The sequence below is a fragment of the Thermobia domestica genome, chromosome 4 (assembly GCF_964235325.1).
Source record: "Thermobia domestica chromosome 4, izTheDome1.hap1.1, whole genome shotgun sequence".
Taxonomy (NCBI): domain Eukaryota; kingdom Metazoa; phylum Arthropoda; class Insecta; order Zygentoma; family Lepismatidae; genus Thermobia; species Thermobia domestica.
The window spans coordinates 271,647,662-271,664,138 of NC_137457.1; the positions used below are offsets into that span (position 1 = coordinate 271,647,662).

At 37.4% G+C, this 16,477-nt stretch overlaps 1 protein-coding gene across 6 annotated transcripts in view; it reads left to right on the plus strand.

Moving 5' to 3' along the window:
* The first annotated feature begins 2,432 nt into the window (after positions 1–2,432).
* Positions 2,433–16,477, plus strand: part of LOC145684068 (uncharacterized) — an 86,070-nt gene continuing 72,025 nt past the window's right edge. For 4 of the 6 annotated variants that reach the window (XM_081755915.1, XM_081755917.1, XM_081755918.1 and 1 more), the window contains exon 1: positions 3,826–3,978. The gene's annotated coding sequence lies outside the window, so the exon portion shown is untranslated. Of the gene's footprint in view, positions 2,499–3,824; positions 3,979–16,477 lie in introns of those variants that run through there. The other 2 variants (XM_081755916.1, XM_081755921.1) reach the window with 2 other exon arrangements.

Below are 16,477 nucleotides of genomic sequence, written 5' to 3' on the forward strand. Positions count from 1 at the left end.
TCTAGGTTGCCTTTTGGTTTAAATTGTTCTCCACAAATTTTTCAAAGGTTTATGGATCAGATTCTACACGGCTGTCCTGGAATTGCAACTTATCTAGATGACATTTTAATATGGGGGCAGTCTTTGGAAGAATGTTACGAGAGAACAGTAAAGGTATTGGAAAAATTTAGAGCCTACAATGTGAAAGTTAGACAAGATAAGAGTATCTTTTTTAGTAAAGAAATAACGTATTTAGGATATGATTTAGTGGGCGATAATATTATGCCTGCGAAGGCAAAATTAGAACCTGTAATAACTGCGCCCCCGCCCAAATGTGTGCAAGAGTTGCAATCCTTTCTGGGAATGGTTAATTTTTATCATAGACATTTGCCAGCATTGTCCTTGAAAATTCCCAATCTAAACCATTTGTTGCATAAAGGTGTACGATGGAAATGGGATAAGATACATCAACAGGAGTTTGATAACATTAAAGAAATTTTATCACAGGCGCTAGTTCTCCACCCTTTTGATGAAACGGCTGATATTCTTATCATGACAGACGCCTCTCCCTATGGGGTGGGAGCCGTATTATTTAATAGTTACAATAATAACTTAAGGACGGTGGAATGTGCATCGGCCACGCTTTCAAACGCTGAACGAAATTATTCCCAATTTGAGAGGGAAGCTTTAGCTGTGGTATTTGCGGTGAAGAAATTCCATAAATATCTATACGGACGATCGTTCAAAATTCTAACTGACTCCCAACCCATTAGATGGATTTTTGGAGTGAAAGCACCTCCGTCGACTATTACGCCCCGCTTATTAAGATGGTATTTGTTATTAACCAATTATAATTTTGAAATTGTATATCACAAGGAAGTAAAAGTGGCGGACTTTCTATCAAGATTTCCTATGAATACAGCAACACAAGATGAAGAGGAAACGCAAAATTATATGAGTCAGCTGCAAACGTTTATTCTAACTGAACAGGAAATTGGACAGGAGATGCAGCAAGATATATGGATGCAAACGGTATTGAATTGGACTAAAAAGGGTTGGCCGAAAAAACTACCACTTTCTTTAGATGATAAAGAACATAAATTGTTTTTTAAACATCGATATGAGTTGGAAGTACAAAATAATTTATTATATTGGCAAGGAAAGGTTATTGTACCGGGTAAATTAAGATCCATTTATTTAACTAGGTTGCACGCTCAGCATTTGGGGAGTAGATAAGATGATAAATATGGCTAAAAGGCAAGTTTGGTGGCCCGATTTCTTATCCGACATACACAATTTTGTACAGAAATGTCAGTTTTGTCAGGCTATGACCAATGTTCCTGCACAACGACAATATAGTAGTTGGCCATCAACGAACAAGCCATGGCAGAGAGTCCATCTCGATCATTTTTCAATTTTTGGGTTTGTTGTGCTACTCTTAACGGATGTCTTTTCGAAGTGGATTAAGGTGTGGGTAGTGAATAGTACTAATTTTAGGGAAACGATGGAAAAATTAGAGGAAGTATTGCAACTTATGGGTTTTCCCGAGACGTTGGTAACAGATAATGGACCACCCTTTACATCGATTGATTTTAAGAATTTTTGTGTTCAACGAAATATCGAGTTAATGCACACACCGCCGTATCACCCTCAAAGTAACGGAACGGCTGAAAGGGCCGTGCAATCAATTAAAAAACTATTGAAACTAAAATTTATACAAGCCGACTATAGAGTGAATCGAAATATGTTTCAATCATGGATTAGACAAATCAATTACTTATTTTTACATACCAATGGAAAATGGTCAAATAAGACGCCGGCAGAAACAATTCTAACCTTTAAACCTCGTACCTGGTTCTGTATTCCTCGAAGGAAACCCGACCACAGACTAAGGGAGACGGATAATTTACTTGGAAAATCTGTGTGGGTCAAAAATCACAGAGGGTCTATTCCAAAGTTCATAAAAGGGACGTTATTAAAGAAAGTCGGTAGAAATACTTATAAAGTAGAAGTGGATGGGATTACTCGTATGTACCATGCGCATCAAGTTAAATTGGATTTTTGTGATCGAGTCCTAGAAAATGGAAATACATTTAACAAAACATCCAAAGAGAATTGTAGAAGAGATCAGCCCACAGGGAATGGTTCTCAGATACCTCAGGCTCCATGGAGACAATACTCTTCACCTTTAGTTCAGCCATTATTAACCCAGGATAATGTAGTACAGCAAACTCTCCGAAGATCATCGAGAAATAAGAAACCGCCTGATAGGTGGGGATACACTTAAAAAAAAACATATTCTTAGATTGGATTTATTTTTATGTAGGAAGAGGGGCAAGATATAAGCTTAATTTTGTAAAGCGGGGAGAAATGTTGGAATGGTACAAATTGGCACAAAGTGTTTTATAAATGTGACACTAGCTGTTTTGAAGCTGAAAATGGTTATGAATATGTGCAAACATAGAGATATATAACATAATAATAATTGATGGTTGGTATGACGAGATTTTGAGGTTGTTGTAAGTACTATAACAAATAAGTATGAATATGTGTGTTAACAGATCTTATTAATGATAATATTATGAATAGGTGGTTCTTGTACAGATTAAGAATAAATGTACTATACCCGATATAAGAATGTAATGTGTTTATGTAGTTTACTGTGTGGATAAGTTGACGTACTCCAAATAAAAGAATTGTTGATATTTCGGTTTGAGCTAACATTATTAACACATCCTCATTTTATTGTCCTAAGAAACCAAATATGGGTATGTTGCCAGTAAAATAGTTTAGATGGATCGAGCCCCTGGTGTGTAAGCACAGTATTTCATGCCACGCCTCCCTTCCATTACGAAATCCTGGCTAAACGATCCAATATATGTTGCCAGTAAAATAGTTTAGAATGGTCAAGCCCCTCGTGTGATAACCATAGTATTTCGTCACGAACCCCCCCCCCCCCTATTACAAAATCATGGCTACGTGCCTGCACAGAGGAATATCATTAATAACAAGAAGAAACAACAGGGGACCTAGATTAGATCCGTGAAAGACTCAGGCCCGTAGCCAGCCCAAAAATTTAGGGGGGGGCCCGGTAGAAGTTAGGGGGGGCCCGACCCAATCATATTATACTTCATCACCATATTATAGTTCGTTTGCAAGCCTAACGTGAAATTTTATGGGGGCCAGCCAAAATTTAGGGGGGGCCCGGCCCCCTCTTGCCCCCCCGTGGATACGGGCCTGGAAAGACTCCCGATAGAGTATTGAACTTGAAAATTACCGGTAATGTAAAACATCGTCCAGGATTATTCGACTGGAACTCTCTACAGCCCTCTGTGAGAAGAGATTTTTTAATCTTGAAATTTAATATTTGTATCGTTATTTGTATATTCTATGCTATTACTACATTGATGTGTATAAAGTTCAAAATAAACCAGAATAGCACTTGATTTCGATAATTCAAAACCATGTTTTCATTAACGTTTATGTTTTAGCTACAAAAGCCATTGACTTTTTAAAAAAATGACATAATACCAACTTCTTTTATTTTACATTCCATATTTAAATCTAGGAGTACAGAAAAAACTCTGGTTGTTTTCCATAACACACTGGGGAAGGAGGGTGCCTGGGAATTCTCGCCCCGGGCCCTTACAATCCACTTGACGGCCCTGATCCTGTGAATGTAAATTTGTGTTCCTAAACTAGGACACATGCTACAACTTATTAAGAAATAATAACAGGAACCGTTTTCCCTGTAATTGAATATCTATCAACACCTTTCAAAAAGCATCTGTTCTCATGTTGGCAAAGTTGACTCCAATATTCGCGCCATGATTTAGCCAATCGTTTTTGAAGAAAAAGGAAAAACGAAAATTGGAATAAATGAACTCATGATTTTCCAATTCCGTGTTGTTGCTACTTGCAATGACAATAATTATTTTTTTGTGAAAAAATGCATTGCATAATAAATTCCAGTGAATAATATTATATTGCGTCTTCTAAGTAAGTATTTAGTTAAAATACGTTACATATACCGGTAATATAATGTAAGATTTTTTTGTGTATCACTTAACTCTGATTTGTGTAGACAGTAATGTTGTTCTACCCATGATAATGCAATCATTTTCATTCCATCTAATGAATCATTGTAAAGGATGCCTGAATATATCTGTTTTATGTTTAAATATATTTCTATTGCTAGTTTCACATCCATTTTTAAATTATTCTTCAGATTCATTAAAATTATAATAATGCAAACTAATGAGATGTTACGAGGATAAGTTGTATGTTTATACAAGGATAAATTCTAATTAAGGGGGGGGGCAGGACTACTTCACAAAATATAGCTTAGCGAGCGAAGGGATTAGAAGCCCCGCAGGGCTCGTTGTTTTCTACCTTTAGCACAATTTATACAAAAACAAGGTACTTGGTTCTGGAGCCCGTATTTACCTCCATTGTTTATATTGCCCCTCTCCCCCCGCAATTAGATTTAACCCGTTTATAATATTTCCACAATCTAAAAGCAGGCTCGTGTATACGCCGTGATCGACCTATGTACAAGGTCAAACTGGCCCAAGAAGTACAGTAGTGTGCAAGCCAGTGTTGCCACAGTCCTAGCTCTGGAGTGGCTGAAAAATAGTACCAAATTGAAACAAAAAGGGCTGCATTCATTGTTTTATATCAGTGGAATTCATTATTTTCCATGGCTCTGTAACACGAAACTAAATAAATACAAATTTTAGAACACTCCTCTCTCTTCCAAGAGTTCAAATCAAGAAAGTGTTCTTTTTAAAAATTACTTTTTAGAAACATCTAAATAGGAGGACTCCGAGCAACCGTGGAAGTAGATGAAACTTTTCTTGCACGTAGGATGTATAACAGAGCCCACAAATAAAAATAGGAAAACAGTTATCATCTTCGGTATGTATTGTAAGAAAACCAAACCCACCTCTGTTTCAAAGTGACCAATAAACCAAAACAGTATTATGGCCAAATATGAAAAAAATATACAAAACGAGGAACAATTCAAACATTTCCGAGTTGAGTTCGTTTGTAAAGAGTATGTTATTATAAAATATTAAAATATAAATTATTGCACCTTATTTTCGCTTATTTCATGAGTATTACTGACCCTTTAGAAATGTGACAAGTATTTCTTAAATGGTGCTGAATTTGGCACAATTGTACCAATTTTTTCACAAAAGGGACTGAAAATCCCAGCGTGGTACTAACGGGCCAATGAATGACAGAAAGGGCTGAATTTGGAACTATTGTACCAAGTGTGGCAACACTGCTGCAAGCGGACTATTTAACACGTAGACCGCCATGCCGTCAGCCTCAGATTCTAGTGGCAGTGACGATGAGTGCTCTAGAACAGCTGATGCGTGAACTGTTAGTCTATGAGTTTAAACTTGGGCATAACGCTGTGTCAGCAACCCAAAGCATTTGTCATGCAAGCAAAAGGTGAAGATGCAGTGAATTACAGCACAGCAACTCGTTGGTTCCAGAAATTTCATGTAGTTGTACAAATGGCAGATTAGTCAAGGTCCAGCCCTTCCCAATGTAATAGATTCTGAGGTCATACGATACGCTATTAAGAAAAGTTTATTCACAAGGAGACGACAAATGTAAAACCAACTTGTCATGCTCCAGTCCATTGTAGAACGTCACTTCCACCACCTTTGGAAAACTATCAGGAGTTGTCTCATTGTGCCACATAAGTTGACCCCAGCTTAGGGTCAAAGGGGAGTGAATATGTGCTGACAACTGCTGCAAAATCCGAGTAATGTATGTGTCCTAAAACAGATTATTACGTGTGACAAAAAGTAGGTATTTTTCCTAGATTCGAATAAATTAAAACAACGGTTGAAAAGCGCTAATTGCCAAAAGTAATGGGGATGTATGTTGTACGAGTTCAAACGGGTCAAACGCCGCTCCAGCGGGGCAGAAGATATGCCAAAGTTTTGATGAGGGTGTCGTGACTACGTGGACAGTGCAGCGGTGGTTTAACAAGTTTAAGGACGGTGACGAAACACTTGAAGAAGCACCACGTGCAAAAGATCAACAGATGTACAAAATGAAGATCTTCAGGCAGCAATTAAGGCGAACATATTTGGAACTGGGACTGCAATTCAGTGTGAGTGGAGAAACCATTCGGCAGCACCTCCATCAACTTGGGAAGCACTACAAGTTGGGTCGATGAGTCCCACATGATTTGAATCCTGGCCAGAAGGCAACGCGAGCAGACACTTATGTTTCTTTGCTCTCTCGTCTAAGGAAGGAGCCATTTCTTGACAGGGTTATAACATGTGATGGGAAGTGGGTCCTGTACGAAGCTCCACGGCGCCGTCATCATTGGTTAGCATCCCATCAACGAATTCTAAAACAGCCGAAACCAGCACTGCAACAGAGGAAGGTCCTTCTTTGTGTTTGGTGGATTGCTTGCGCATCGGGAATTGCTACCAGCTGGTCAGAGCATCAATGTTACTTTGTGCTGTCAGCAGTTGAACCGTGTTCAAGAAAAACTCAAAACTCTGGAGCCAGCAATTCTCAATTGCAAGGGGGCCCTCCTGTTACTGGACAACGCTAAGCCACACGTGGCTAGAATGAACCCGGATACCATTCTAACGTCTTGGATGGGAAACACTATTGCATCTGCCATACTCCCCGGACATTGCACCGTCCGACTTATCACATGTTCCATTCCTTAGACAATCATCTTCGAAGACGTCAGTTCAAATTCCTAGTAGAGGTGCAAAATACACTTGGTACTTTCTTCGCTTCGCGGCAGGGGCGGATCCAGGGGGTGATCGGGGCAATTGCCCCCCAGAAGAAAAAACTTTCTTATTATATATATATATATATATATATATATATATATATATATATATATATATATATAGGCCTATATATATCCATCCCAGAGTTTGGAGCCCTTAAAAGTAGCATTATGACAACCCACCGGCCCCTCAGAAGTCGGTCCTGGATCCGCCCCTGTTTCACGACCCATCAAGTTCTACCGCGATGAAATCCAGAACGTTGACAAAAGGTCGTCGATGTTGATGGGGACTATTTTTGATCTTCTAGGTACGTCGTAGTTACATATCGATGTTCGAAGGTGGTGGCAAGGGCGCCCATCAGGGGGGCAAGGTGGGGCGATCGTCCCCCCTAGAGGAAATTGTACTTAAGAATATCGAAAATCCAATAGAATTTTTACATTAGTTACAGCAAAATCTGAAACTATTTTTGAAACGTTGCTTATACTTGCCCCCCCTTGGAAACCACAACATGGGCGCCCTTGGTGGTGGGCAAAAAAGTGACAGAATTTTCTTGGTTACGTTTATAATATGATTCCCTGTCAAAGAAGAATTCATATCTTATCGGAAAAGGAAGCAGGTGTATAGTTTTCAACTGTTATAGGAAATGTTTGTCTAACGAAAAAATACACATCTTACTTAAAACAACATTATCTTTTCAAACTACAAACAATTTCAATTTTGTTGACCTACCTGCACCAGTGATCCAACCCGTAGAAAAAGTCCCATTTTGTAGGATTTTTTACATTAATTTTTCGCATGGGGATAAAGGAAGTTTTCATCAAAATTAGCAGCATAGAGTATATGGGATTTTTCATTTTTTTTTGTTTCATTGACGCCAATATTCTCTATGAACGGGATGTAGGCTGATGAGGCTTGAATAAGCATGAAATTAGTGCCTATTGTCAAGTTTTGTTGTTGGTAGGTCCATGTTAGTGTGCAAGTTATTTGTGCACAAACTTGTGAATGTCAAAAATCAAACACTAGGGAACATAAATTGTACTGTGGAGCAAGGGCGTTGATTTCTCTGTAACTTTGAAGGGAAGGGGGCTCATTCAGATTCAGAAATAGGGTTGTCATATGTCTGTATTTTGTACGAACTACTGTATTTGTATTTTTAGGTCAGTGTCCGTGTCCGTATCGTACAAAGCATGAAATATAAAAAAATATCCATTATTTGACAGTTTTTGGAGCTGGCCGAAAATTTCCGAGTCCGGAATCGCTAAAATCTCGAGCGAAAAGAATTGTATTTTCATCATATATGGGAATTTATATTTTAGTTACTATTAATAAAGTAGAATATATTTTTAAAAAGTGTCTCTTTTTTCCATTCCAGTGTTCTTTTGGTTAGGTTTGATATGCGTAATCTAATGGCATGATTTATTATATTCATGGTACTGAAAAAACCTTAAAACATGCTAGTTTCCAATAGTGTTTTAAGTATTACAGTAAACAATTGTGTGATAACCTAAAATGGTGGTTTAAATAAGAAATTTTAAAATATTTATTCTGTGTTTGGACACCGTATATTTGATGAGTCGTCATTTTGAGGCTTGTCCGTATTTTGGATCAAAAAATTATGGCAACCCTATGCAGAAGGCATATATTGAGAATTTTTAAGACAAATTGAATTCAAATTATGCCACACTGAGAAAAACTGTATGTGGCGTACGTAAAATTGTAAATTACATTTGTAAATCCTGTAGTTTTTGGACGTAACGTACAGCAAACGTATAACTGAAAACGCATGTTTTATAATACTCCCTGTATAGTGTTCCATCTGTACGTACTTTCCGTATGAAACAATGTAGGCGGTCAGGATCTCATATATAAATGGGCGTACATAATATATACTGATTAAGGTAACGTACAAATATGTATGCAATATAAGAAAGAGTGTTAGATATCAGACATCCTACGGATAACGTATGCTCCGTACTGATTTCTGTAGTAAGCAATAGAATTCCGTATATTTGTTTAATATACCGCTGTCCGAAGAACGGATTTTTCTCAGTGCAAATATTGTATGTTCATAAATACAATGCGGGTACCCACATGAGCTTCGGGGGAGGGGGGCAAGATCGGAGCCCTTGCTCTGGAGTTTTGACGAATGGAGGAAAGGGGACAAGGTGTGGCGCTTGCCCCCCTGGAGGAAATTGTACTTCAGAATATCGAAAACCCAACAGAATTTTTATATTAATTACAGCAAAATTTGAAACGTCGCTTATACTTGGCCCCCCTTGGAAACCACAACATGGGCGCCCTTGCATACAACCAATTTCTAAAACATCCTACACAAAATAACTAGAAAAAGAAGTTTGCCGAGTTTTACTACATTTCGTAGAAGATTATAGTACAATAAGGTGATGAAAATGTTAAATTCCGATAACAAGCTGTACTTGTTTTCATCAATTAGAATAGTCTCTTTTAATACGACTATTCACTAATCACTAAACCATCGATGCGTCTTCTAGGACTTTTGTACAGATTAACAGAGATATTGAGCATTTCTTCCTTAGCAACGTCCTATAAGGCAATAATCTCACCTAAATTAAAATATTGTTCACCTCTCTGGACAATGGTAGCTCCTACAAACCTATCTCGGCTAAACTCGGTACTAAACTTCTTCCTTGCAATAGTACGTTTCAGAGTACCTCACACACGTGTGATGGGCGACCACGAACTGTTACGAACACTAAATACTGAACTACCTGACATTCGTCATAAAATCAGTGATCTCAAATATATCTACAAACTCACACATGACCATTTCAGATCCGAAACGTTACTCTCACACGGGAGGGTCCCACAAGTTGTCGCTAAGATCTGATTGCCACATAGCACATCTGATAGAGCATCATGAGAAATGAAAATGAGCAAAATTTAAGGTGCTATGCACCAGAAGGATAGGAGCTACTTTGTTTCTAAATTTGAATATCCAAAAAATTATATCATGGAATTATGTACGTTTAAAGTAAATATCTTGAAAACCGTTAAAGCAATCAAAACAAAACTTGTACAATTTAATGAGAACAAAATGCCCTATCGAAAACCACAAACAGTGTTGACATAGATGAAGCAGTGTTCCCAACTCAGCATAAAAATATATTGTTTCAAATAGTACCATATACAAGTGTTCATAGATTAAAAACGCACTATTATCACTAAACATAACAGTGAAGTGTAGTGGTGCAGTGTTGGACACTGTTAGAGCTACGTGTGCTGAACATGTACAATGGGGAAATCTGATATGTGGCAACAGGGTAATAAAGGAATGCATTGGAAAAAAGTGACGGATCTGCATTGCACTTCCGTAGCCTCAGTGAATAAGCAGACAACTCGCAAAAACAAAATGATACACACTTGGAAAGAAACACGTCTTTTCTAATTCTGTAAAATGATTCTCCAGATTATCTTATCAATATTTGGAAGAATAGTTTCTTGGCGTATGTCTTTCGTGTTAAGTGACATACTCTTTTACTTCCTTTCCTACATACCATATAAGTAAGTTTGTACACTGTAATATTATCATATTCACATTGGAAATAATTATTTTATTACTATCTCATTTCGTTTTTAGTCGGCCCGGATAGCGTGTGGTCTAGAAGACTAGACAACCAACCTATTAGGGATGTAGGTTCCTATTCTGCCTCAGACATGTTTTTGTTGTACTTTTCACCTTACATTTCATTGTTATCTTCCTTTGTCATAGTGGTTTGAATCCTATTTTACACTATAGGTCCCGTCCTATATAGCTTCGGAGTTGACACAGGACGTTAAAGTGGCATCACGCAATTTAAAAGTTATTACACGGATCCCAATGAAAAATCGGGTATTTACGAAATAAAATGCAGTTGCCAGGAGAGTTATATAGGCAAAACGAAAAGGAATTTAAAAGTCCGAGAAAAGGAACACATTAGAGATTCGAAATCAGAAAATCTGGTGTCAGGTTTATCGAAATATTTAAAAGAAACGCAACACAGGGTAGAAGATTCAAAAATTTTATTTGGAGCTAAAAATGAAGTAGAGAGACTGGTTTTTGCAATTCATTTAAAATTTTAAAAAAATTAAATCTAGACGATATGGCTGAGTGTCGATTGGGAGGCGGTTATTACAAAATTTTCACAGCATTGGCATGACAATAAAAATAATATGAGTTGGCAAACTTCCAACGAAAACAGGAAACGCGCACAAATTGACTACGTCATATTTCAGTTTGCTTCAACAACATCTGCAGGTCGCTAACGCACTTAACAACTTGTTTTTTTATACAACACAGCTTTCCTCTTGTAAGTCCTTTCCTTTTTATTCCTTCATGTTTCTGTTCTTTTTCTTCCTGTTTTTAACCTTCGTGACCAAGGTTCCAGAGCAGAGTCGAAAGCTTGGAATCCTAAAGATTCAGGAATTACAGAAACTTGCAAATAGAATGATACATTTTTTTAGTTCGATTATGTAACCAGTACAAGATTGACCAGAGAAACTATGACCTCAAAGAACCTTCGCGTTCTTTAAACTGGTCGAAAACATTCTGTATCATTATATATTATGTATAGTATTTCTCCTTACTGAATTGGAACATGCAGTTCCAATCTTATTCTCTTTCTATAAATGAACCACACATTTTCTAGCATCAACGAGTTAGCTATGCTATTTCAGCTATTTCTTTCCCTTAAATCGTATTAGCTTATATTTCCGCTTTCCCTATAAAAGAATTTATATCGTTTTTTTAAATTACGGTACTTTTACGATTCTTCCTGTCTATCGGGAAGGTCCATTTCTCGTAATTTTCTTCCCAATTATTAAACGAATTCCTAGTTGGAGATGAAGTAGATAAAGGGGTTAAAAGTGCTTTCATAGAATAAGTAAGTATTGATAGATTTAAAGAACAAATAAATATCACTTGTTAATTAGTATCATATATTTAATTGATAACCTAATGACAGTTGAGTATTTTAAGGTATTAAGAATAGAATAATCATTTAATCACCTAAAGTAGAAACAATATGGAACCGAATTGTGAATTTATTTATATGATATGTATTACGTAGAATTTTCATGTAGCTAGACAATTCAATAATTATACTAAATAATGTATATATATTACATTCATTTGTTCTTTCTATTTCTTTATTTCCTCTATGTAAGCATTTTCAGCCTTGATCCCTTACAACTCTTTTATAAGATATTTGGAGGGGGGACGCGTCCCCTTAGTCCTGCTCGCTAGAGACGTCCGTTACCTAAACTTTCCAGCCATTCTGTGCATGACAAGATCTTACCTTTAAATTGCATGAGCAGAGCCTTTCCTTATATCTACGACAATCACTATTTTCGTAACTATTAAACGACGACCCTCAATGGCCTCCAGAATGCGGTTTGTGTACAACTTCCCAGAATCCTTATAATTCTGCATTGAGTTCGACCTTCCTGAACTGGTTGTACTACCCTTTTATTTGCATAATTCCTATTGTATCATCATCAAATGCATGCTAAATTTATCTAATTACTAGAATATATTACCCGCTTCGCTGAGTTGAAATAAATAACTTAAATCCACATCTTTGTATATTGTATGGCTGAATTTGGATCTATGCTGCATCGTAAGTATCAATGTTCATCTTACGGAAACCGAAAATTATGGATTCAACACTGATATTGCTCATTTTCGATCATCTTAATGTATGTCACCCCTCCTCATCCTCCAAGTTTCGGGGCTGAAAATGTATTTAACCCACAAACGCCCAAGACCAGTTTTATTCGTTAGCAACTGCCTGAACAATACCGTGTTACATCGTTCCACTGAGAAGAAAACTGAACGAAATTCGTACAACAAGAGAACGGGTAGTGTGCCGGAAGTGGAACAACGGTGGTTTGGCTAAATGAATGATATAGCCTGTGTAACGTAGTGAAAAATAAATGGGTCACTGGTGGCACAAGGAGCGTTTGTGGGTTAAACAGCATCAGAAGTGTGACTTTTCATCTCGGCGACCGCTAGAACTATAGATTCAACACTAATATTGGTCATTTTTGACCATTTATATATATATAGTTCCCCCTCCCCATGTTGCGGGCCATGGCATCGGAAGTGTCGTCGTTCATCTCAGCGACCCCCAAAAATGTGGATTCAGCACTAATATCGGTCATTTTCGATGATTTTTAAATAACACTTCCTCCCCTCCCCCAAATTGCCGGTTTGAAATTGGATTTAAACGGGATCGAAAGATCACTGTTCATCTAAGCGACCCAGAAAACTACAAATTCGACACTGATAGTGGCCATTTTCGATCATTTTTATATATCTCTTTCTCCCTCCTCCCCCAAGTGGCGGGGCTGATTTTGGATTTAAATCAGATCGGAAATGTCACTGTTCATCTGAATGATCCCGAAAACTGTGGATTAGACACTAATATTGGTCATTTTCGATCATAATTATATATAGTTTCCCTCCCCCTCCTCCGTGCTGCGGCACACGGTATCAGAATTTTTCATTGTTAATCTTAGTTACTCCTAAAACTATGGATTCGACACTAATATTAGTCATTTTCGATCATTTTTAAATGTTTATCTCCCTCCCCTACGTTGTAACCTCCCCCTCCTCGACTATCAGGGTTGAACTTAGATTGAAACAGCATCAGAAGAGTTACTGTTTCTCTCATCGACCTCGAAAACTATGGATTCAACACTAATATCGGTCATTTTTGATCATTTTTTAAATTTCTCTAACCCTCCCCCTCCCCTACGTTGCATCGTCAAAGTGTATAGCCTAAACTAATTCCTGCCCCTGAACTCATGTATGTTGAAAATTTTATTGAGATCGGTAGGGTGGTTCAAGAGTGATGAAGTCACAAAGGCAGTAATTTTTATTTTATTTTTTTTTCACATATATCCCCCTCCACCTCCCCTAGGTTCGTTCGTCAAAGTGAAACGATAAAAAACATTCAAGGTTCGACCCTCATATTTGTTGAAAATTCGATCGAGATTGGTTGGGTGGTTCAAAGGTTATTAGGTTTTATTAGTTTTATTTATACGTCCCCCTCCCCCGTCCCTTAGGATCTAACGTTAAAGTGAAATTACAAAAGTGTTTGCAGATCCGAACCTCATGTATCTTGAAAATTTGATTGAGATCAGTCGGATAGTTCAAGAGTTATTAAGTTACAAAAATAGACACTTTCAGTCTTATGTAAATTGATTTTTATATATCTCCCCGCTTCTCCTCTCCTACGTTGCTCCGTCAAATTTAAATCATAAAAACTATCCAAGGATTGAATCTCATCTATCTTGAAAATTTGATCAAGATCGGTCAAGTGGTTCAGGAGTTAAGTTTTATTTATTTTTATATCCCTCCTCCTCCCTCTCCCCTCAGTTCTACCATCAAAGTGAATAGCCTAAAACCAGACCAGCCTCGAACTTCATCCATGTTACAAATTTGATCGAGATCGGTGAAGTGGTTCAGGAGATTTAGAGTCACAAACATTACGATTTTCAATTTTATATATATAGATTTGGGCTTATGTGTTTAATTTAATGTGTTTGTTTACTTTTAGTATAGTGGTTAGTATCTTTTCTCATAATAACAGTAAAATTACTAAATTCAGTAGTATGTGTGAAAAAGAAAGAATCTTCAAAATATAAATTTATTACAAAGAATAAATGTCATTTTACAATATGCAGACATAATAAATCAAATGTTAATATTTAATTGAGCTCAAGTTCGTCTGCAGTGATTTACAATAATGAAATTAACAAATAAAGCAAGATTTAAGAATCTGTTATCTATGAGGCCTTTTAGCAGGAGACTGCCATAGAAGAAATTACTTCTTCTTAGAGACTGAAATTATTTAAAAGGATAAAACTTACATGTGTAGTTCGGAGGTCTCTCTCTCAACTCAATGTTGACCATCTTCGTCGTGGCTTCTAGTCCAAAATGCGAGACGCAGGTTACAGACGCAAAGTATGATGTAAGATCTGAGTCTTATGATGTTTGATGAAAAGTTCTAATTTTCCGAAGCTTATATACTGGTTGGAGAGAGTGAACTACGTGACAAACAACTAGTCCTTGTAACTTATTTGTCTCATGACGTATTTTGTTTTTCTCTAGTACTACACTATTGAAAAGTTCGTGTTCGTACATTCATATAAAAAAGTTTTTTTAATATTTCAATAAAATAATCGTAACATAGCCTCTTCTGCTAAAATTGTTCTTTCATTTGAATGTTAATGTGAACATCAAATTAAAAAAAAAGAATAATATTTTTAATATTTCAAAAAATTTCGAACTGATGTATGTGTACTGTATATAGTGAGTACACTGGAAAGAGAAAGACGAAAATGAAAACACGTTCACTTTCTGAAAAGCACTTCACTAGTGTTTATAAACATAGAAGCATAAAGGTTAACTGTGACTTGAAAACCGAGTCCATTGTCTTGGAGATAGTTGACCTTGACAGTGAAGAAACAGCAAATTGGATCGGCTGAGAAGGAACTTCTTCCTTTGATGATAAACTGCGATTATCGGTGACATGAGAAATGGAGCATCTGGTGAGAGACGAAACCATTGGACAGGAGCGTACTGATTCTCATGGTCGCGACTCCATAGAATCACGCTGACTGCGTATCAGGCAGAGGCGACGTAACAGGGAGCATCCTTGTTGAGTGGCCAGCTCTTTCGTGGGATGACTGCACTGAACATCATGTCGGACGATGGAAACCCTGGCTGCGAACGGATGTCATAAGATGTTAGCACTGCCGCTGGTCATCTGCAAGTCTGTTATGGGCGCTAGCTGCCAAAACAGTGATGCTGGAGAGCGAAGATGAACACAAGATGTAACACAAACGATAGTCGAAGACGATAGTTTGTGGCGTCTTGTTGTGAATGTAATGAGTGAAACACATGGGGGTGGGGTGGGAAATTGAACTGGGGTCCATCAGGTGAGACTGGATCATTGGAGGTGACTGCTTCGTGTCCATGCTGAGTTCACTTCGATGAGACGTGTGCTGGAGAACCACTGGAAACACCTGCTGGAAACTGGAACGTTGACTGCATGGGATGCTGCTGATGACAATTGAAGTATCAGGAATGCTGTGTAGATTGCTGTCTGCGGTCAATCATCGTGACTGGTCGTCCATATTACCTAGGCATCTGTGATCTCTGGAAGCGAGATCATCTCGGAGGTTGGATACAGCTGAGCGATGGCATGGTGCCGTGTAGAATGAGGAGAGATGAGAGAGAGATTAATGACTAATAATTTAAATAATATATACATGAGTGAGAAGGGATTAGGATATAGGGTGTGACAACGCGAATTTAATGGGATAAGGGGAAAGATGGTTTATTACATACATACGTTATTCAACAGATCTCAAAGAAAACTGGCTTTGAAATAAGCCACGCACACTTCGGAGAAATTTCATAGAAGTATATGCATAACGGGAAATGCCGTTATAGAAATAGAAATATAGAAATAACAGAATTGAAGTGACGTGAGAGGGAAACTATATATAAGAAGGAGGAATAACCTGACTTGTTATTGGCATCTTAATCTTGTAATATGATGAACTGAAAGACGTTTTGTCATATTATTCGACATAAAATAAAATTGAGATATGTAATACCTTGGAAAATTCCTTTTAGAAAGTAATGTTAACCTAATTTCGATTCCTTTAACCAAAATTCTTTTTAGACCTAAATA